The sequence below is a fragment of the Sapajus apella genome, unplaced genomic scaffold (genome assembly GCF_009761245.1).
Source record: "Sapajus apella isolate SASKATOON/1434 unplaced genomic scaffold, GSC_monkey_1.0 scaffold94, whole genome shotgun sequence".
Taxonomy (NCBI): domain Eukaryota; kingdom Metazoa; phylum Chordata; class Mammalia; order Primates; family Cebidae; genus Sapajus; species Sapajus apella.
Window position 1 is genome coordinate 4,060,150 of NW_022437034.1, and position 23,942 is coordinate 4,084,091.

A 23,942-nucleotide genomic window follows, 5' to 3' on the forward strand; every position below is an offset into this window, starting at 1 on the left:
AATGGCAGTTTGTTCTTGATTTGGCTCTCTTTAAGTCTGTTATTGGTGTATAGGAATGCTTGTGATTTCTGCACGTTGATTTTGAATCCTGAGACATTGCTGAAGTTGCTTATTAGTTTAAGGAGATTTTGGGCTGAGATGATGGGGTCTTCTAAATATACAATCATGTCATCTGCAAATAGAGACAATTTGACTTCCCTCTTTCCTAATTGAATACACCTTATTTCTTTTTCTTGCCTGATTGCTCTTGCTAAAACTTCCAATATTATGTTGAATAGGAGCGGTGAGAGAGGACATCCTTGTCTAGTGCTGGATTTCAAAGGGAATGCTTCCAGTTTTTGCCCTTTCAGTATGATATTGGCTGTGGGTTTGTCATAAATAGCTTTTATTATTTTGAGATATATTTCATTGATACCTAGTTTATTGAGAGGTTTTTTTTTGGGGGGGGGGGCGGAGTTTCGCTCTTTACCCAGGCTGGAGTGCCTTACCCAGGCTGGAGTGCAATGGCGCGATCTCGGCTCACCGCAACCTCCGCCTCCTGGGTTCAGGCAATTCTTCTGCCTCAGCTTCCTGAGTAACTGGGATTACAGCCACGCGCCACCATGCCCAGCTAATGTTTTGTATTTTTAGTAGAGACGGGGTTTCACCATGTTGACCAGGATGGTCTCGATCTCTTGACCTCGTGATCCACCCGCCTCAGCCTCCCAAAGTGCTGGGATTACAGGCTTGAGCCACCGCGCCTGGCCTATTGAGAGTTTTTAGCATAAAGAGTTGTTGAATTTTGTTGAAGGCCTTCTCTGCATTTATTGAGATAATCATGTGGTTTTGTCTTTGGTTCTGTTTATGTGGTGGATTACGTTTATGGACTTGCATATGTTGAACCAGCTTTGCATCCCCGGGATGAAACCTGCTTGATCGTGATGGATAAGCTTTTCGATGTACTGTTGCAATCGGTTTGCCAGTATTTTATTGAAAGTTTTTGCATTGATGTTCATCATGAATATTGGCCTGAAGTTTTCTTTTTTTGTTGAGTCTCTGCTGGGTTTTGGTATCAGGATGATGTTGGTCTTATAAAATGATTTGGGAAGGATTCCCTCTTTCTGGAATAGTTTCAGTAGGAGTGGTACCAACTCCTCTCTGTATGTCTGGTAGAATTTGGCTGTGAACCCATCTGAACCTGGATTTTTTTTTGGTTGGTAGGCTCTTAATTGCTGCCTCAACCTCAGCCCTTGTTATTGGTCTGTTCAGGGTTTCTACTTCTTCCTGGTTTAAGCTTGGGAGAGTGCAAGTGTCCAGGAATTTATCCTTTTCTTCCAGGTTTACTAGTTTATGTGCATAGAGTTGTTTGTAGTAATCTCTGATGGTAGTTTGTATTTCTGTGGAGTCAGTGGTGACATCCCCTTTATCATTTTTTATTACGTCTATTTGATTCTTCTCTGTTTTCTTTTTTATTAATCTGGCTAGTGGTCTGTTTTGTTGATCTTTTAAAAAAAACCAGCTCCTGGATTTATTGATTTTTTTTGAAGAGTTGTCTCTATCTCCTTCAGTTCTGCTCTGATCTTAGTTATTTCTTGTCTTCTAGCTTTGGAGTTTTTTTAAATCTTGCTCCTCTAGCCCTTTCAATGTTGTTGATAGGTTGTCGAGTTTAGATATTTCCTCGCTTCTCTGGTGGGCATTTATTGCTATAAATTTCCCTCTAGACACTGCTTTAAATGTGTCCCAGAGATTCTGGTATGTTGTGTCTTCATTCTTGTTGGTTTCAAAGAACATCTTTATTTCTGCCTTCATTTCATTGTTTATCCAGTCAACATTCAGGAGACAGTTGTTCAGTTTCCATGAAGTTTTGTGGTTCTGAGTTAGTTTCTTAATCCTGAGTTCTAATTTGATTGCACTGTGATCTGAGAAACTGTTTGTTACGATTTCCATTCTTTTGCATTTGCTGAGGAGTGATTTACTTCCAGTTATGTGGTCAGTTTTAACGTAGGTGTGATGTGCTGCTGAGAAGAATGTATATTCTGTGGATTTAGGGTGGAGAGTTCTTTAGATATCTGTTAGGTTTGCTTGGTCCAGCTCTCTGTTGAAGTCTTGGATATCCTTGTTAATTTTCTGTCTCGTTGATCTTTCTAATATGGACAGTGGAGTGTTAAAGTCTCCCACTATTACTGTGTGGGAGTCTAAGTCCCTTTGTAGGTCGTTAAGAACTTGCTTTATGGATCTAACGCGGTGTAGCACCCGAAGCCGAGCGAGATCCGGAGGTGTCCGGAGGAATTTCAGTATTTGCTACGGTAACCTCATCAGCCTGCCAAGATGGCGATGCAAGCGGCCAAGAGGGCGAACATTCGACTTCCACCTGAAGTAAATCGGATATTGTATATAAGAAATTTGCCATACAAAATGAAGAAATGTATGATATATTTGGGAAATATGGACCTATTCGTCAAATCAGAGTGGGGAACACACCTGAAACTAGAGGAACAGCTTATGTGGTCTATGAGGACATCTTTGATGCCAAGAATGCATGCGATCACCTATCGGGATTCAATGTTTGTAACAGATACCTTGTGGTTTTGTACTATAATGCCAACAGGGCATTTCAGAAGATGGACACAAAGAAGAAGGAGGAACAGTTGAAGCTTCTCAAGGAGAAGTATGGCATCATACTTCACAGATCCACCAAAATAAATTTTTTCTGCATTTTCATTTTGGACTGAAACCCATGAATGACAACTACCACCTTTTCCTTTTTAATTAATATTAAATATTGTGATTTCTTATTTGAGCTTCAAAATGACCTTGAAACTTTGATACGTATCAGAATACATGATATTAATAAACTTGTCGCTTTTTGTGGGGGGAAAAAAAAAACAAAAAAAAACTTGCTTTATGTATCTGGATGCTCCTGTGTTGGGTACATATATATTTACGATCATTAGCTCTTCTTGCATTGATCCTTTTACCATTGTGTAATACCCTTCTTTGTCTCTTTTGATCTTTGTTGGTTTAAGTCTATTTTATCAGAGACCAGGATTGCAACTCCTGCTTTTTTGCTCTCCATTTGCTTGGTAAATCTTCCTCCACCCCTTTATTTTTAGCCTATGTGTGTCACTGCATGTGAGATGGGTTTCCTGGATACAGCACACTGATGGGTTTTGACTTTTTATCCAATTTGCCAGTCTGTGTCTTTTGATTGGGGCATTTAGCCCATTTACATTTAAGGTTAATATTGTGATGTGTGAATTTGATCCTGCCATTTTGATGCTAGCTGGTTGTTTTGCCCATTAGTTGACACAGTTTCTTCATTATGTCGATGGTCTTTACCATTTGGTATGTTTTTGGAGTGGCTGGTACTGGTTGTTCCTTTCCTTGTTTAGTGCTGCTTTCAGGAGCTCTTGTAAGGCAGGCCTGGTGAGACAAAATCTCTCAGCAATTGCTTGTCTATAAAGGATTTTCTTTCTTCTTCGCTTATGAAGCTTAGTTTGGCTGGATATGAAATTCTAGGTTGAAAGTTCTTTTCTTTAAGGATGTTGAATATTGATCCCCACTCTCTTCTGTCTTGTAGGGGTTTTGCCAAGAGATCCGCTGTGAGTCTGATGGGTTTCTCTTTATGGGTAACCTGACCTTTCTCTCTTACTGCCCTTAACATTTTTTTCCTTCATTTCAATCCTGGTGTATCTGATGATTATGTGCCTTGGGGTTGCTCTTCTTGAGGAATATCTTTGTGGTGTTCTCTGTGTTTCCTGGACTTTAATGTTGGCCTGCCTTGCCAGATTGGGGAAGTTCTCCTGGATACTATCCTGAAGAGTGTTTTCCAGCTTGGATTCATTCTCTCTGTCGCATTCAGGTACACCTATCAAACATAGATTAGGTCTTTTCACATAATCCCATATTTCTTGGAGGCTTTGTTCATTTCTTTTCACTCTTTTTTCTCTAATCTTGTCTTCTCGTTTTATTTCATTGAGTTGATCTTCAATCTCTGATATCCTTTCTACTGCTTGGTCAATTCGGCTATTGAAACTTGTATGTGCTTCGTGAAGTTCTTGTGTTGTGTTTTTCAGCTCCATTAAGTCATTTTTTTCTTCTCTAAATTGTTTATTCTCATTAGCATTTCCTCAAACCTTTTTTTCAAGGTTCTTAGTTTCTTTGCATTGGGTTAGAACATGTTCTTTTAGCTTAGGGAAGTTTGTTATTAGCCACCTTCTGAAGTCTGTTTCTGTCAATGCATCAGACTCATTCTCCATCCAGCTTGTTCCCTTGCTGGTGAGGAGTTGTGATCCCTTGGAGGAGAAGCATTCTGGTTTTGGGTGTTTTCATACTTTTTGCACTGGTTTCTTCCCATCTTTGTGGATTTATCTCCCTGTGGTCTTTGTAGTTGGTGACTTTTGGATGGGGTCTCTGAGTGGACATCGTTTTTGTTGATGTTGAAGTTATTTCTTTCTGTTTTTTAGTTTTCCTTCTAAGAGGCCCCTCTGCTGTAGGACTGCTGGAGGTCCATTCCAGACCCTGCTTGCCTGGGTATCATCTGTGGCAGCTGTAGAACTGTAAGGATTGCTGCCAATTTCTTCTTCTGTTATCTTCGTCCCAGAAGGATACCCACTAGATGTCACCCTGAGCTCTCCTTTATGAGGTGTCTCTTTGGATATACCTGAGTTGGGAAGCTGCTTGAGGAGACAGTCTGTCCCTTATAGGAGCTCAAGTGCTGAGCTGTGAGCTCTGTTGTTCCATTCAGAGATGCTGGGCAAGTACGTTTAAGTCTGATGCAATGGAACTCATAACTGCCTTTTTTCCCAGGTGCTCTGTCCTGGGAAGGTGGGGCTTTATTTATAAGTTCCTGACATGCTGCTGCCTTTTTTCAGAGATGCCCTGCCCATCAAGGAGGTAGCCTAGGCACAGTCTGCCAGCAGAGGCGTTGGTGAACTGCCGTGGGCTCTGCCCAGCTGCTGTGCGAACTTCGTGCGGTTTTATTTACAGAGGTAAAGTTAGAACTGCCTCAGTAATGGTGGTCTGCCTCAGTAATGGCAGACTATCTCAGTAATGGCAGACTGCCTTGGTAATGGCATACTGCCACGGTAATGGCGGACTGCCTCAACAGTGGTGGACTACCTCGGTAATGACAGACACCCTTCCCCCCATAGAACTGGACCGTCCTGGGTCCAGCTGGGCTTGCTGCAAAACTCTCAGTCCAGAGCGTTTCAGATGGCTGGTCTTTGTGGGGGTTGGACCTGCCCAGCCAGATCACCTGGCTCCCTGTTTCAGCCCTCTTTTTTTCAGTTGAATGGGTGACTCTGTCTCCCAGGTGTTCCAGGCACCAGTTGAAATGGCTGCCCAGAGTTGTGTGAGTTTTTGTGTGGAGACCCACTGCGCCAGCTCAGCTGTGCTGGATACTTGTGGCACTTTTCAGCTTGGGAATCTCCTGGTCTGTGGGCAGTAATAACTCATTTGGAAATGTGGTGATCACTCACCCTCTGTGTTGTTTTCGCTGGGAACTGCACTCCAGAGCTGTTCATGTTCAGCCATCTTGGATCCTCTCCCTCTAGTAACATTTTTTACAGTCATCTTGTAGAAGAAAGTATTCTTTTAGTACCTTGAGGTAGGATTAGGATTGGTTTATTTTCTGGAAAGCTTCGTGTATTAGTCTGTCCTCACACTGCTATAAAGAACTACCTGCAACTGGTTAATTTATAAAGAAAAGAGGTTTAATTGACTCACAGTTCTGCTGTACAGGAAACATGGCTGGGAGGCCTCAGGAAACTTAGAATTATGGCGGAAGGCGAAGGGGAAGCAAGCACATCTTACCAGGGTGGAGGAGGAGAGAGAGAGTGCAAAGGGGGAAGTGCTACACACTTTTAGACACCCAGATCTCATGAGAACTCACTCACTGTCATGGGAACAGTAAGGAGGAAATCCACCTCCATGATCCAGTCACCTCCCAACAGGTCCCCCTACCGAAATTGAGAATTACAATTTGACATGAGATTTGGGTGGAGACACAGAGCCCAACCATATCACCTTGGAAATTTTAAGATGTTTTGCCTTTATCCTTTAAGCAATGAGGAACCAGTGAAAGTGTTCTGAAGAGATGATAATATCATCCAGTCTTTCTTTTGGACAGCGACTGGTGCATTCCAATGGATATATTAGGACAGAAGATTGGAGGCAATTGCTGTAGTAATACCAATAACAGTCCTTTTTTAGGCCGGGTGCGGTGGCTCAAGCCTGTAATCCCAGCACTTTGGGAGGCTGAGGCGGGTGGATCACGAGGTCAAGAGATCGAGACCACCCTGGTCAACATGGTGAAACCCCGTCTCTACTAAAACTACAAAACATTAGCTGGGCATGGTGGCGCGTGCCTGTAATCCCAGCTACTCAGGAGGCTGAGGCAGGAGAATTGCTTGAACCCAGGAGGCGGAGGTTGCGGTGAGCCGAGATCTCGCCATTGCACTCCAGCCTGGGTAACAAGAGCGAAACTCCATCTCCAAAAAAAAAAACAGTCCTTTTTTGAGTGCCAAGCATTGTGCTCATTGTGCTTTATATGCATTAGCCCTTGGTCAGCTCTCAACATCTGGATTTACCTAAACAGAAACTAAGACTTGAGGCAGTCAGTGGAACTTGCTCCAAACCACAAAGCTAATAAATGGGAGAGCTGGGATTCAGATCCATTTGTGACGTCAGGACCTGTGCTCTTAACCACTCAATTATATTAATGTTGATAGAGAAAAGAAGGAACAAAAAGAATCTAAGAGGATGATGGTAGACTTGATAAGATGGGGAATTGGTTGGGAGTATGAAGTGAAGACTCTAAAATGGTTGTGGGTGTTAAAGCCTGAGAGACTGAACAAAAAGTTTCAGTTATAATTAATCAAAATAGGAAACACCAGAGTGGAACAGGTTTGGGAACATATTTTGCTTCAGGGACTTAGAGGTATATTTGATAGAGCTATTCTGATAAGCAGTTGGAAATTTGAATCTGAAAATCAGTACAGAAAGAACACAAGTCATTATTTTCATTGAGATAATAACTTGAAATTCTAAGCATGGTTGAGCTCTCCAAACAGAGTAAGTGTGAAAAGACAAGGGGAAAGAATAAGCCTTGATGGGTATTTTGGGGATAGCTGGAAGAGAAAGAGTAATAAAAAGACATAGAAGTGGTCAAGGACAGTAGGGTAAGAAGTAAATTCAGAAACTCCTAGAGTGTCATAGAATTCAAAGAAAAGAATTTCAAGAGGGAAGAGGTAGTCAGCAGTATCAAATGTTTCCAAAAAAGTATATTAGTATGACAAATGAGAAAATGTCAGTGGGAAGTAGGATTAGTGAAGGCATGCTTGTGTGTGCATGTGTGTGTATGTGTCTGTGTATAAGTGTGTGTGTGTGTGTGTGTGTATATTTGTATGGGGTGGGCATAGTGTAGAACTAGACATGTTTAAGGTTGGAGAAAGGAGTTATTAAAGTTGGAGACATTAAAGATGTAAGAGAAAAGAACTAACTGAAGAAGTAAAGGTATTCACCTTGCAAGGGAGTAGCGAGACTTCTTTTTCTATGATAGAATAAAAAAAAGAGAAAATTGAGAGAAACTTTGTGTTGGAGAAGAGAGAAATAGTGGGGGTGAATTTCACAGATTTCCTGTTTTACTGGCTTCAGTAAAATAGGAGGTGAGGTCTTATACTGAATCAGGAAACGGTTCCAAACAGCTTCTGTAGGGAAGAAGTCTGAGAGTCCACTGACATATGTGAAAGCATTTGTAAGTAAACTTTGTCATCTGGCTGAGATTGGATAACATGATTTTGTAGTGGCATCAGTTAAGACAATTATGTTGCCTTTTTTTTTTTTGAGATAGAGTTTTGTTCTTGTTTCCCAGCCTGGATGCAATCTTGGCAATTGCAATCTCTGTCTCCCCGTTTCAAGTGATTCTCTTGCTTCAGCTTCACAAGTAGCTGGGATTACAGGTGTCCACCACCATGCCCAACCAATTAAAAAAAAATTTTTAGCCAGAGCAATCAGGCAAGAAAAAGAAATAAAGGGTATTCAAATAGGAAAGGAGGAAGTCAAATTGTCTCTATTTGCAAACGACATGATTGTATATTTAGAAGACCCCATCGTCTCAGCCCAAAATCTCCTGAAACTGATAAGCAACTTCAGCAATGTCTCAGGATACAAAATCAATGTGCAAAGATCACAAGCATTCCTATACACCAATAACAGACTTAAAGAGAGCCAAATCAAGAACGAACTGCCATTCACAATTGCTACAAAGAGAATAAAATACCTAGGAATACAACTAACAAGGAACGTAAAGGACCTCTTCAAGGAGAACTACAAACCACTGCTCAACAAAATAAGAGAGGACAGAAACAGATGGAGAGACATTCCATGTTCATGGTTAGGAAGAATCAATATTGTGAAAATGGCCATACTGCCCAAAGTAATTTACAGATTCAACGCTGTCCCCATCAGGCCACCAATGACCTTCTTCACAGAACAGGAAAAAACCACCTCAAACTTCATATGGAACCAAAAGAGAGCCCGCATAGCCAAGTCAATTCTAAGCAAAAAGAACAAAGCAGGAGGTATCATACTACCTGACTTTAAACTAAACTACAAGGCTACAGTAATCAAAACAGCATGGTACTGGTACCAAAACAGATATATAGACCAATGGAACAGAACAGAAGCCTCGGAGGTGACACAACATATCTACAACCATCCGATCTTTGACAAACCTGACAAAAATAAGCAATGGGGAAAGGATTCCCTGTTTAATAAATGGTGTTGGGAAAACTGGCTAGCTGTGTGCAGAAAGCAGAAACTGGACCCCTTCCTGACACCTTACACTAAAATTAACTCCAGATGGATTAAAGACTTCAACATAAGACCTAACACCATAAAAACCCTAGAAGAAAATCTAGGCAAAACCATTCAGGACATAGGCGTAGGCAGGGACTTCAGGACCAAAACACCAAAAGCATTGGCAACAAAAGCCAAAATAGACAAATGGGACCTAATCAAACTCCAGAGCTTCTGCACAGCAAAAGAAATAGTCATTAGAGTGAATCGGCAACCAACAGAATGGGAAAAAATTTTTGCAGTCTACCCATCTGACAAAGGGCTGATATCCAGAATTTACAAAGGACTAAAACAGATTTACAAGAAAAAAACAAACAAGCCCATTAAAAAGTGGGTGAAGGATGTGAACAGACACTTTACAAAAGAAGACATATACAATGCCAACAAACATATGAAAAAACGCTCATCATCACTGGTCATTAGAGAAATGCAAATCAAAACTATATTGAGATACCATCTCACGCCCGTTAGAATGGTGATCATTAAAAAATCTGGAGACAACAGTTGCTGGAGAGGATGTGGAGAAATAGGAACACTTTTACACTGTTGGTGGGCGTGTAAATTAGTTCAACCATTGTGGAAGACAGTGTGGCGATTCCTCAAGGACCTAGAAATAGAAATTCCATTTGACCCAGCAATCCCATTACTGGGTATATATCCAAAGGATTATAAATCATTCTACTATAAGGACACATACACACGAATGTTCATTGCAGCACTGTTTGCATTAGTAAAGACCTGGAACCAACCCAAATGCCCATCGATGATAGACTGGACAGGAAAAATGTGGCACATATACACCATGGAATATTATGCAGCCATCAAAAACGATGAGTTTGTGTCCTTTGTAGGGACATGGATGAACCTGGAAACCATCATTCTCAGCAAACTGACACAAGAACAGAAAATCAAACACCACATGTTCTCACTCATAGGCAGGTGTTGAACAATGAGAACACTTGGACACAGGGAGGGGAGCATCACACACTGAGGTCTGCTAGGGGGAAATAGGGGAGGGACAGTGGGGGTTGGGGAGTTGGAGAGAGATAGCATGGGGAGAAATGCCAGATATAGGTGAAGGGGAGGAAGGCAACAAATCACGCTGCCATGGGTGTACCTATGCAACAATCTTGCATGTTCTTCACATGTACCCCATAACCTAAAATGCAATTAAAAAAAAAAGAAAACCTATAGCACTTTTACCCGAAAGTTATAGACCAAAAAAAACACAAATTTTTATTTTTATTTTTAGTAGAGACAGGATTTCAACATGTTGGCCAAGACTGATCTTGAACTCCTGACCTCAGGTGATCCACCTGCCTCGGCCTCCCAAAGTGCTGGAATTACTGGCATGAGCCACCCCACCCAGCCTTTGTTGTCTTTTTGTCATAGATCTTGCTTTATCCCACAGCAGGAGTTGATGAAATAAGTTTACCAGAAAGTAAGGATTGGCAAAGTAGGTATAGGAGGTCAAGGAAGCCAAAATGCTAGAGAACACAGTTAAAATAAGACTTATATTGGGTATAAAGATAGTAGTAGAGAAAGGGCAATAGGCCTGGAGAATATTGAAAAGACTTGGTAACTTCTTTTGGTTATACTCAGTAAGAAACCCCAAATCTGTTCAGTGCATGCTTTTAGAAACAGCTATTCAGTGTATACTTCATTAGTTTACCAACTGGGGTCACCCTTTGAACCAAGAGAAACTTAAATCTTTTACTGCCAGTTTCTCAAAACAAAAATGCATAATTTATAATGTAGGAAAGATAGGTTATAAAATAATTGATGCTAAGATTTAAGTCCAGATTGCGTTTTCAGTTTGTTTCCGGTGGCTGTTGTTTGAGAAAAAGGTTATTAATGTTAAAGGAAAGCTACATTCTAGACTCAATGAGCCAAGTATAATTTGTTGTGGCCTTGTTAATGTGTTCATGTGTGTTTTTTGTTGAACTGAGTTGGCATTTTTATGACATAAACATTTTTTTCTGCCAGTTGTAGTTGTTCAATGAGAAGAGGGCCAATATAACAAATAGACTTGGTCCTCTACTAATCTGAGTAGTAAGATATGTTTTGTAAGACCCGTGGGGTCCCTTCAGATTATTCTTACAGTTGGATTTTCTTTTCTTTACTAGGCAGTTACACAATCTCTCTTTGCTTTTCTTTCAATGATCACATTAGAGTTCCAGAGCAGGAGGAAAGGAATCTTGCACTCAGTTTAGTTTGATTGAAAAGGCCCACTTAATTAAAATGTGTGAGTTATCTTTGAGCTTGCCATTTAATGATCTCCTTCTGTCTCCATATTAAGAGACTAAGTAATGATAATGTTTTGAATTTTTGCAAAATAAACTTCATGTTAACTTATTTTTGAACATAAAAGATAATTTCTCAAGATAACATAACTGTTTTGAAAAGAATTTTACCAAAAGGCCATACTGGGTTTTTCAGTCTTATTTTCATATACATAGAATTCTAAATGCTGTCTTTTTTTTTTTCATTACAGATATAATCAGAAACATTTCCCTATGTCTTCCTTCTTGTTCAGTTGAAAAATAAATTTTATTCAGCCAACCCTGTGTTCCTTGTCATGTATGTACTAGATACACTTGAAAGCAGTTTCCTATTTGAACGTATTTTAGGAAATAATATTTACCTATTCATTTTGGATGTTTATAGTACTTTGTTTTTATCTGGGAAAAGTAGAATGCTTTTAATTTGTAATTTCAAGATTTCTTTTCTATTCTTTTCTTTTTTCTTTTGAGATGGAGTCTTGCTCTATTGTCCAGGCTGGAGTGCAGTGGTACAATATCAGCTCACTGCAACCTCCACCTCCCAGATTCAAGCAGTTCTCCTGTCTCAGCCTCCCAAGTAGCTGGGATTACAGACACCTGCCACCACGCCAAGCTAATTTTTGTATTTTTAGTAGAGACAGAGTCTCACCATGTTGGCCAGGCTGGTCTTGAACTCCTGAGCTCAGGTGATCTGCCCCTCAGCTTCCCAAAGTGGTGGGATTACAGACGTGAGCCACTGCACCCAGCCTCAAGATTTCTTATACTTAGTTATCAATATGAGTTGGAGACAGTGGGCAGAGCAAGAGACAGTACAAAAGGAAGAAAAGTGACCAGAGAGAACAGAATTCTATGAAGAGATTTAGTGGTTGAAGACATGATGCAAAGGGACAAAGTAACCTCAGGGATGGTCTTTAGTGAGTAATCTTTAGTATTCACTACTGAGATATGCTTTAAAATAGCATCAGGAAGGAGGGGCTGTTTTCTGACATAACTTTCTGTCATTACAGAAGGAAGTTGTTGCAAAGCAATGTAAAGGGCAAGTAAGCTTTCTTCCCATTACTGCTTTATGTATTGTTTTATCAAATGCTTTGGCTTTATGTTGTCTGGTTATTAGTGTTCTGTGGGAAGTTGGTGGAGAGGAGCATGCAGCCCTGAGTAAATTCAAAATGTGCAGCTTGACAAGTTAATCATCTCTGTGGCTTAGTGCTTCAAGATGTGCTTTAACTGTCACCTCTGATTCCTGGATCACTTTCATCACTGTCTTTTCTAAGCTGTACTAAACATTAAATAACATGAGGGCTCCTTGCTGCCAGCATTTGGAATACAGTCTAATTCCTAGCCCGGTGTACTAGCCCCACGTTCTGGATTTTTTATATATGCTATGAGGATGACTCATGCATGGCAAGAGTCTGTTCAAACAGATTCCTTATAGGAAGCTGAATTGAAAGCTTTTGGCAAGGCAGGTAGAACCCTTTGGAACATAAATTCAAATGATGTATAGCTAGCTGCAGACTCCTAGTGAGCAACAACTGACCAGCCAACTTGGAAATTAACATTTAGAGTAAGTGTCTTTTTATGAGCAAAGGCATCAACCAGCAATGTGATAATAATGTTCACAGCTGTAAACAACTCTGAAGACTGCAGAAACCTAACCCTTTAATTATAGAAGGTAATGAAAATCAGGTAAAACTTGGGAAAAAAGTGTAAGAGGATCTGTTAATTTAAATTCTCTCTCTCTCTCTCTCTCTCTCTTAGGAGGTTGAGTTTTTTTTGAGACAGAGTCTTGCCCTGTCATCCAAGTTGGAGGGCAGTGGCACGATCTTGGCTCACTGTAACCTCCACCTCCTGGGATCAAGCAGTTTTCCTGCCTCAGCCTCCCGAGTAGCTGGGATTACCGTCATGTGCCACCACGCGTGGCTAATTTTTGTATTTTTAGTAGAGACGGGTTTTCACCATGTTGGCCAGGCTGGTCTCCAACACCTGGCCTCAAGTGATCCACCCACCTCAGCATCCCAGAGTTCTGAGATTACAGGTATGAACCACTGCACCCAGCAAATACCATCTCTCTTGATGTCTGCACTTTGGATAGCATATTTTTGTGATTTTTCTTCCTGACCATGAAACAACACATGATTGTTGTAAACAATTTGGAAACTATACATAAATTATAACCTGCAGATCTATTTAGTCTATGTCCTTCAGGTCCATACATACATATTTTTAAAATATGATTTAGGTTCTTGCTACACACTGTATTTTGTAACTAACAGCATGATATTTCAATACCTAGACCCAAATAATTTTAAACCTTAAAAATCTCCTAATCTAACCTTCTGAAATTGGAGGAGATATTTGAATCCAAGTGTCAGGGGATGGAAAAGGAAAGGCAGTTACATGTCAACAAATGAAGGTCAAATCAAGTGGAAGAGTGCAACAAGGGACTTTAGTAATGGTCAGGTGAAACTGGTAATCCTAATCCTGGTAAACCGGTAAAAACCTAATTTGTAAGCATGCCATGGAAGTCTTTTATAGTACAGAATTCTGCAGCTGCTTTGAATCCAAGTGATACAACTGATTTGGCACGGCTGCTGCAACGGATCTCCAAACAAATGTTGTTCCTGGCACAGGATTCTTCTGAGCAGTTCTTTCATACTGCTGATGTTGGGGTTTATATATATATCTCTCTCTTTCATTCCCTGGTGCATTAAAACCTATCAAGCTTATAATTTTTTGCTTTAAAGATTAGCTCCCCTTAAAATGTAATGTGTTAGAAAGAGACTTCAATTACAAGTAGGAGAATAAAGGAATTTTTACTCTTCCTTTCTTTTTTGAAACTCACTAAAAACAAGAAGACAGGAAAATAGAAAAGAAGTCCATTATTAGTGAAACTAGGCACAAAGCTAAGCCCCAAAATACCAACAAGAAAGCATAACTTGCCTAATACATACTGTGAAATCTAGACCACATATAGGAGGATGCTGAACCTCTCCTGGAATTCCAAGCAAGGTACTGATTCCTCTAAAATTAAGTGTTATAGTCCTTTAAAGGTCTAACCAGAGAATCTTTATTGTAGTGTTATGACATTTAGTTTTTTTATAGACTCAAATTATAGACATGATCTGTTACAAAAAATAAGAATCTGTCCAACACAAGTGTTAAGAAATAATAAGGCAATAGGAGGAGATGAAAAACCAGTGGGAAAACCTTAGGAAAGCAGTATAAAAGAAAAATAAAAGCAATAGAGAAGTGAAAACCACATCAGAAATAACAACGAGTAAATGTAATCAGAAACATGGCTGAGAGGCTTGAGGAAATTATATAAATTTAAGAAAATACAGATACAAAAATTATAGAGATGATGATAAGGGAAAACAAAGGACATCTATGCATGGGGTCAGCAAACTTGTAAAGGACCCTAGAGTAAATACTTCAGGCTTTGCAGCCATGTAGTTTCTGTTGCAGGCATTCTGCTCTGCCTCTTGTAGTACAGGAGCAGCCATATACACTATATATGGCTGTGTTCTGGTAAAACTTTATTTACAAAAACAGGTGATGGGCCAGATTTTGCCCGATCTTGGTCACTGACCTTCGTTCTTAAGAAAAATGACAAATGGAACTGAAGTAATATTTAGAGCTATAACAGGAGAAAAATTTTTCTGAAATAATTAAAACCTTGAATCAAAAATGACTACTACCCTGTAGTCCAAGAATAATTGATATAGAACAACTAATATCGAGGCATATCTTGGTGAAAATACAGAACTTAAATGAATAAAGAATTTGGTGGACGTGGTAGGTAGTGGGATGGAGGACAGGACTTGGGCTTAGCTTAGCTTTTTCTTTAGCAAGAAACAATGTTAGAAAACAGTAGAGGAATGTTGACCATGTCTTGAGTTTAACCCAGGATTTTAACCAGTGAAATACTTTAAGCATGAATATTAATACACAGATGTGTTCTAGCATGGAAAAGCTCAGGAAATCTAATACCCATGAGATCTTTTTCAGACAGATTATATCATGTTAACAACCTACTTAATCGAAAGAGGAATCAAAGAATTAAGAAATAAACTGATAAATAGTGTGATAAGAATTAAATTCATTTCATTACAGAGCTAATATGCCTCAGTGGAAATTATATGTTCAGAATAGATTATAACTTTATAAACATTACATAAATCAGGTGGAGAAGGCAGGTATAAATGTCACTCTTTCATAGTAAGAAGGATCACTTGATGCCAGAAGTTCAAGACCATCTTGGCCAACATGGTGAAACCCCATCTCTATTAAAAATAAAAAAATACACGGTGGCGTGTACCTGTAATCCCAGCTACTTGAGAGGTGAGGCACAAGAATCACTTGAATCCAGGGGTGCGGAGTTTGCAGTGAGCCGAGATCATACTGCTGCGCTCCAGCCTGGGCGACAGAGGGAGACTCCATCTCAATAATAATAATAATAATAATAATAATAAACTCTGGAGGGATCTTTTAGGAACTGGTATGTCATATGATTCAACACTCATTAACAAGTCTAGTTTTACAGCAGATTTTTTTCTTCTGCTATTTCAGTGAAAACTTTAAAATATTTTTAAAATAACATGTAGGAATGGGTAAAACATAAAGATGAGATTTATTCAGTTGTACAGTAGAAGTTTCAGTAATCATTTAAGTAAAGGGAAATTTCCTCTGGCTTCCTGATCTTCAGTAATTGAAAGTTACTCCTTTATAGCCAATTGACATGTGCTTTTCAATAGCCAACACACAGTGATTAACACTAAGACAACAGCAGGGCACAGTGGCTCACGCATAATTCCAGCACTTCAGAAGGCCAAGACAGGAGGATCTCTTGAGCTCAGAAATTTGAGAACAGCACTGACAACATAGAAATACTTAATTTCTATTTAAAAAATTAAAAATTTAACTGGGGTGGTAGCAAGCACCACCAGCTACTCCAGAGGCTGACGCAGTAGATCACTTGAATTCAGGAGTCCTAGGCTGCAGTGAGCTAGGATTGCACCACTGCACTCCAGCCTGAGTGACACAAGAGTCACTGTCTCAAAACAAAACAGACAAAAACTAATACATAACCTGGTGAAGTTACTGACCTTCATTACAAAATAGTCTTCTGGACAGCCAGGCAAACAAGCAAGTTCATATAAAGGTGTTGAGGAATGGTAGCATACTGTCATTATTTAAATAGTTGCATTTAACAACTTAATTGACCAGTAAGAAGTGTTCTACAGCAGACTTACTACGAATGTATTTCTGTTTCTTTACTAGTAATTTACAATTACTTATTGGGCTTAGTTTCCTTCATATTCCTCCCCTGACATACACCTTAAAAATTAATGTAATCCAGAAGGATTCAGGAGAATTGTTTTTGGTTGGTTGTCTCCTTTCCACCTTCTGTTACTTGTTCTGGAATTTCTATGGTATCAAATATTAGACCTCTAAATTGCAAAGCAAATGCTCTATGTCTATGTATACTTCAAGTAGAGTCATTTCAAGCTTCTGTCCTGGAGAAGAGAGTAAACTCTCCTCAGATATACTCTCCTCAGATATATTATCTGAGGAGAGTTTTTTTTATATGTGTTTTTTTATTTATATATATATTTTTTAAAACAGCTGTTCTGAGTCAAAGCCTAGAGATATATTTGTTTTTTACCCATCTACCTTGCACCATTGACACAATACAGAAATAGGACCCTTCAGTTAGTTCCATCTCTTCACATGTCCTTTCCTTGCAGAGTGCCAATTTTACTTTATTTACTTTTGTTGACCTTACCTCCTTCTTAATGGTAGCCTGAAGTAGGCTAGTTTGCTATACTGTATAAGGAAACTTGATATTATTTCGAATAAACAGGTGAATCTATTCTTTAGACTTTGCTTGCAGTGACCACCGTCTTTGGGCATTAGAATTTTATTGTCTTTAAGATGACAGTTATTAAGTGGTTACTATGAGCATTAATAGAATTACATGCACTGCTCCTGTTTTTACAGTCTAGTTCAACAAATTTTTGTTTTATTTTTTTATTGTTGTTGTTTTTAAGAGATGGAGTCTCACTGTGTTGCCCAGGCTGGACTTGAACTCTTAGGCTCAAGCGACTCTCCTACCTCAGCTTCCTGAGTAGATGGGACTGGGAGAGTATGCTGCCACTCCCAGTTTAGTTCAATAAGTATTTTTAATGTTAGTAAAACTATACGTATCTTATTTTATATTAGTAAAGTAATAAGGAGACAGTAGTAGAGACTTTAATGGACTTCAGTGACCCAGAGAGTGCTAAGATTTTGTCCCAATGGAAATTAACATTTATTGAGTGTCTTTTCTTGTACTAAGTACTTTAACAAAATCCAATCAAGTACTAACTCTAACCTCTAAGTGTGAATAATATTTTGACTCGCACAGTTCTTTTAGAATCTCGTAAAATGGAAAATAGCTACTTGAAAATAAGTAAAACTGAATGTTTAATTTCCCTCTTGAAAAAGAATTAGTTGATAGGAAAGTTTAAGTCATAAAACTTAAAAAGTTTAAACAGTTTATGATTAAGCAAGTCTTCTGACTATATTAGATTGAAAAATGTGATTTAAAATGAAAAGTTCCTCTCTAACCTAGGTCACCTGTGACTTTTCAGATTTTCATGTGCTTCTCAGCTAGGATTAGTGAGAAGAGAGAGGCTAAGAGTGAGCAAACCATGATTGCTCTGTTGTGGTTAATAATGATATTCACAGTGTTTTGCTAACTCACATTATGAAAATGAAGCAGAAAGTACTGTTCGAAGAAGCCATCGATGTTCTTTGGCCTTCTTGACTTCTGTTTTGGAAACGTGAACTTTTTACCACACCCTGATGGTAAAACTGACCAGTTTTTATCTATTGCAGTTGTTACTGAAGATCAATTAGTGAATTATTTAGTAGCATTGAATCTAAATATGAAGAAGGTAGCCATCCTCAAAGAGCTTATGTTGTCAAGACATAAAAATAGTACTGACTCAGCTGGACATGGTGGCTCACGCCTATAAACTCAGCACTTTGGGAGGCTGAGGCAAGTGGATCACCTCAGGTCAGGAGTTCAGGACCAGCCTGGCCAACATGGCGAAACTTCATCTCTACTAAAAATACAAAAATTAGCTGGACATGGTGGTGCATACCTGTAATCCCAGTTACTCAGGAGGCTGAGGCAGGAGAATCACTTGAACCAGGAGACAGAGGTTGCAGTAAGCCAAAATTGTGCCTTTGCACTCCAGCCTGGACGACAAGAGTGAAACTCCATCTCAAAAAAAAAAAAAAAAAAAGTACTGACTCAACATTGTCTGTTAAATGACATTAAACATATTGGCATTCACTATTACACTCTGGAAATAAAACTTACTTCTAACTCTTAATGCTCTTAATCTTCCTTTTTAAGAAACATAAAATTCAGTATATAAAGAGATGCCCGTTTTTATTCTATTGTGTCTCTATTAATGCTTTCTTCTGCTGGGCAAGGCAGAACAATAGATAAAATATTTTGTGGAATGACATTTGAAATTTTCAGGGGAGAAGTCCATGGAGAATGGTGTCTAGAAATTGACCAACATCTCTAAAATCAGTAGGAGAGAGGGATTTAGATTAGTTTTCCTTATTTTGACAAATTAAGTGAGCCAGGGACAGCCTTATGACTTACAAGTCAAACATAGTGTGCTACTTTGAGGAATTAGCTTTTGTGGCAAGTCTGACATTTTTGTGAGAAGGCAGAGTAGAAATAGAGAAAAAAAGGGGTGAGAAAAGACAGCTACACAGATACAATTAAGACACAACTTGTTGGCCACCCCCACCTTTTTTTCTGACGGAGTCTCACTCTGTCCCCAGGCTAGAGTGTAGTGGCACAATCTCGGCTCACTACAGTCTCCACCTTCCGGGTTCAAGTGATTCTCCCATTTCAGCTTCCTAAGTAGCTGAGACTACAGGCACACACCATCATGCCCAGCTAATTTTTGTATTTTTAGTAGAGACGGGGTTTCACCATGTTGGCCAGCATGGTCTCGATCTCTTGACCTTGTGATCCGCCTGCCTCGGCCTCCCAAAGTGCTGGCATTACAGTGTGAGCCACTGCACCTGGCCAACCCTTTCATTAATTGTTGCTACTTCTGTATCCCAACGTTCCCACTACCCCAACATGCTAAATACTCATTCATAAGTTTATTTTTTAATTTTTCTTCAGTAAGTTTGGATAGCAGCATTCTTATTAAATATAAAGCAGGAGGAAAGTTTGTGTATTCAAGGAGCTTACAATAATATTCTTAGTATCACTTTCAGTTTCCTAGGCCGTAATAACTCATCAACCTTAGTGTTTTTGGATTTTTAATAAACACTTTCTGTTTATTTTGAAAATTTTCAAATATATGGAGAAGTGAAAGAATAATGCAGTAGATATCTAAATTCTCTTTAGCTAGATTCAGTAGTTGTTAACATTTTTCCAGTCTTTTTTTTTTTTTTTTTTTGCACTGAGCCATTTGAGCCATCATCAACACTTCATTCACAAAAAGTTCATAATGTGTCTCCTATGAATAGGACATTCTTTTACATAATCATAATATAATTTTTATACTCAGTAAATTTATCTTAGTTGATAGTATTGGATAGTTAAATTATAGTCTATTGAAAAATATAGTGAGATAGTTGTTGACTCAAGGAAAATTTTTCTTTTGTCTACCTCAATGGGAAATGCATTTTTGACCATTGAAGAAAAGCCTGAGGGAAAAGTGTGTGCCATTTATTCTGTGAAATTGAGTGATATATGTCTGTTATAGGGCAGGAAGAAACAATCATGCTAGAAGTAAGGATCTTTCATCAATGGGAATGTGTCACAAAATATCCATTTACATTTGTGCTTCAAAGAATATTCCATTTGTGCTGTGCATGTGAATATAATATATTTGCATACCTTATGTTTTTGTCATTATTGCTTGCAAACATTTTTTTTTTTTTTTTTTTTTTTTTGGAGACGGAGTTTCGCTCTTGTTACCCAGGCTGGAGTGCAATGGCGCCATCTCGGCTCACCGCAACCTCCGCCTCCCGGGTTCAGGCAATTCTCCTGCCTCAGCCTCCTGAGTAGCTGGGATTACAGGCACGCACCACCATGCCCAGCTAATGTTTTGTAGTTTTAGTAGAGACGGGGTTTCACCATGTTGACCAGGATGGTCTCGATCTCTTGACCTCGTGATCCACCCGCCTCGGCCTCCCAAAGTGCTGGGATTACAAGCGTGAGCCACCGCGCCCGGCCGCTTGCAAACATTTTCTAGATAATTTTATCAGTCAGAAATAAGGTAGTATGTGCCAGGTACCGTAGGAACTATTTATTAGATTTGATTCTTAATAATTTTTCTCAGTCTTCTATCCTACAATCTATACTCGAACTTCCCAGCTTAATTGTTGGAAGGAAATAGATAGTTTTGGTATTTCTGTTTCACTTTTGACCTCATGTTCATAGTTGCTGTTGGGTAAACATTTAGGTGATTATTTGTCAAAATTGTTCTGGCTATGCTTTGAAAGAGAAATGCAGATGTCCTTCTGAACTTCTTCATCAGTTTGGCTAGTATTTTTTAATGGGATAACAAAATGAAGTTAACAGTGTTTTTTGTCAGTAGTTATTCTCTACCACTTTCCATAATGTTCCCTTTCTGTTTTTGGTTCCCCCCCCCAATTGGTGACATAATACTCGACTCCACAAAATAATCTGCGCTTTAACAGCTCAGTATTGAGACTAGTACTTGAATGTTGGACATCCAGTTCTATCCCTAGATTCAGTGCCCATTCTGCTAACTGAAATTGATTTTTCCTTTATCTCTAAAGCATTGTCCCATTTTTGTTAACTTTGTAACTTCTTTGTGATCATTACTCCTCTCTAAAAGAAGTGATGGGTTCCTATATTGTAGGAAACAAACTAGAAAAGGAACAAAGACCAAGACAAAAGTCAAACAGGCTTATAAGACTTAATTTTTTTGTTTTTTTTAAACTAAAGTTTTTGGTCTTCAAGACCTGAATGTAGCACAAGGATCAACATTTTCGTATGAAATGTGTCCTTCATATAAAATGTAGTGAAGTAGTAAGCAAATTTTAAATTTCATGTGATGTTTAAATATTATGGATTATTTGTGAGAAAGTTTTTGAAGAACATGTATTCCTTCTAGAAAACTGGTTTAAAAACCAATTGGATTATGTAAGTCTAGGGAATGAAAATGACCCAGTCCAATTTTTTCCAGTCTCAATAAGATTGATATGCATGCCTGAGTTCTTAACATGAAATTGATCTCTTCGTCAAAAGGAAACAAACAAGCATGATTTTCTGCATACATTTTATTCCACAGCATTTAGGGTGGCAGCATATTATATTTAGAAATTTCCTCACAACAATTTCTTGAAAATCTTGACTTTACAGGGATATATCATCTCTCTAGGCTGTGAAGAAACAAAGTTAAGCCCTTTGTCACACACAAAAATGTCACCTTCAACTCAGCTGGTGTTAAAAGTCCATGACAACCTCAAATCCAACAAAGAGGTGTCATAGGATTCTTGCTTTTTTCAAGTGCACATGGAACATTTTCCAGCTGACCACAGTTAGGCCATAAAGCAAGTCCTAATAAATTTCAAGGGATTTACATCATATAGAGTATGTTCTCTAACCACAGTGAAATTAACATAGAAATTACATTTTCTTTTTTGAGATGGATTCTCGCTCTGTTACTCAGGCTAGAGTGCAGTGGCATGATCTTGGCTCACTGCAACCTCTGCCTCCCAGGTTCAAGTGATTCTCCTGCCTCAGCCTCCTGAGTAACTGGGACTATAGGCATGCACCACCATGCCCAACTAATTTTTGTATTTATGGTAGAGATGGAGTTTCACCATGCTGGCCAGGCTGGTCTCGAACTCCTGACCTCGTGATCCACCCGCCTTGGCCTCCCAAAGTGCTAGGATTACAGGCATGAGTCACTGTGCCCAGCCAGAAATTACATTTTCACTGGAAAATCATCTGGTATTTGAAATGTGCATCAAAGAAGAAATAATAGCCAGGCTCAGTGGCTCACACCTGTAATCCCAGCACTTTGGGAGGCTGAGGTGGGTGGATCACCTGAGGTCAAGAGTTCGAGACCAGCCTGGCCAACATCGTAAAACTCCATCTCTACTAAAAACACAAAAATTAGCCAGGCGTGGTGGCGGACACCTGTAATCCCAGCTACTCAGGAGGCTGAGGCAGGAGGATCACTTGAACCCAAGAGGTGGAGGTTGCAGTGAGTCAAGATCATGCCACTGCACTCTAGCCTGGGTGACAGAGTGAGACTCCTTCTCAAAATTAATAAATAAGGAAATAACCAAGACTAGCAGATCAAGAAAAAGTAGGCATAGTTTACCAGTACCAGGAACAACAAAAAAAGGCAATGTCACTACACATTCTATGGCCATTAAAAAGTTACGAGGGTATTCTGAACAACTTTATGTCAATATGCATTTAGAATTTCACACAAAATGGACAAATTCCTAGAGTAACATGACTTACCAAAAACCAACATGATTAGTGATAATAAAAAGACAACCCAATTTAAAAATGGGCAAAGTTCTGAATAGACATTTTTCCAATGAAAATATAAAGGTGGCCAGTAAGCATATGAAAAGATGCTCAACATCATTACTTATTAGGGAAATGGAAATCAATGCCACAATGAGATACCATTTAACACCCACTAAGGAAGCTATAATTGAAAAGACAGATAGGACTGGGTGTGATGGCTCCCACTTGTAATCCCAGCATTTTGAGAGGCCAAGGCAGGAGGATTGCTTGAGCCCAGGAGGTCAAAGCTGCAGTGAGCCATGATTGCACCACCATACTCAACCTGGGCAAGAGAATGAGACCCTGTCTCAAAAAAAAAAAAATCAAGTGTTGGTAAGGATGTAGAGAAATTGGAACCCTCACTGTAAAAGTAAATGTAATGTAAAATATTACAGCCACTTTATATAAATAGTATGGCAATTCCTCAAAATGTTGAATTCAGAGTTCCCATGGCACCCTACAATTCTACTCCTAGGTATCTATCCAAGAGGAAGGAAAATAAATGTTCATATAAAAACTTGTACATGAATGCCTATAGCAGCATTATTCATAATAGCCAAAAGTGGAAGCAACCCAAATGGTCACTGACTGATGAATGGATAAACAAAATGTCATAAATCCATACAATGGAATATTATTTGGCAATAAAAAGGAATTAAGTACCAATATATGCTACAACATAGATGATCCTTGAAAACATTATGCTAAGTGAAAGAAACCAGTCACAAAAAGACCACAAATTGGACCCTGTGCATGCTTAGAAAATGCAGAAGATGGTAGTGATGTTAGTAATGGTATTCTTTCTTTATATGCAAATAAGTATCTGCTGGTCTCTCGACTTGTAAAGTTGTGACTTAGAATTGCTTGCTAAGAGACTGGTCCCCATATGAACTCTAAAGAGACAGGAGAAATCAGCTGGAGTCATAGGCAGAGTGGGCTGAGTACTATTCTGGGTTGAGTGTTTTCAGTTTTGAATTATATGTGAAAATCATCTTAACTCTCTTATTTGATCTTCCCCTTTATACTGCACTAAGACCTTTAATGACTATTATTCTTTGGTATTAATCTTAAGTAATGTGTTCATTATGTGAAGTTACACTTTGGCATGGCTTTGTTAAGGGTATTTTTTAAAAATCAAGCAAATAGGTCAGGTGTGGTGGCTCAGCCCTGTATCCCCAGCACTTTGGGAGGCTGAGGCAGATGAATCACGAGGTCAGGAGTTCGAGACCAGCCTAAAACCC

The 23,942-nt window shown here is 39.0% G+C and overlaps 1 protein-coding gene and 1 pseudogene across 12 annotated transcripts in view; both read left to right on the forward strand.

Annotated features, from left to right (window-relative positions):
• Nucleotides 1–23,942, forward strand: part of MCU (mitochondrial calcium uniporter) — a 233,895-nt gene that overhangs the window by 137,707 nt on the left and 72,246 nt on the right. The gene's annotated exons all lie outside the window — the stretch shown is intronic.
• On the forward strand, nucleotides 2,183–2,850 carry LOC116535399 (annotated as a pseudogene).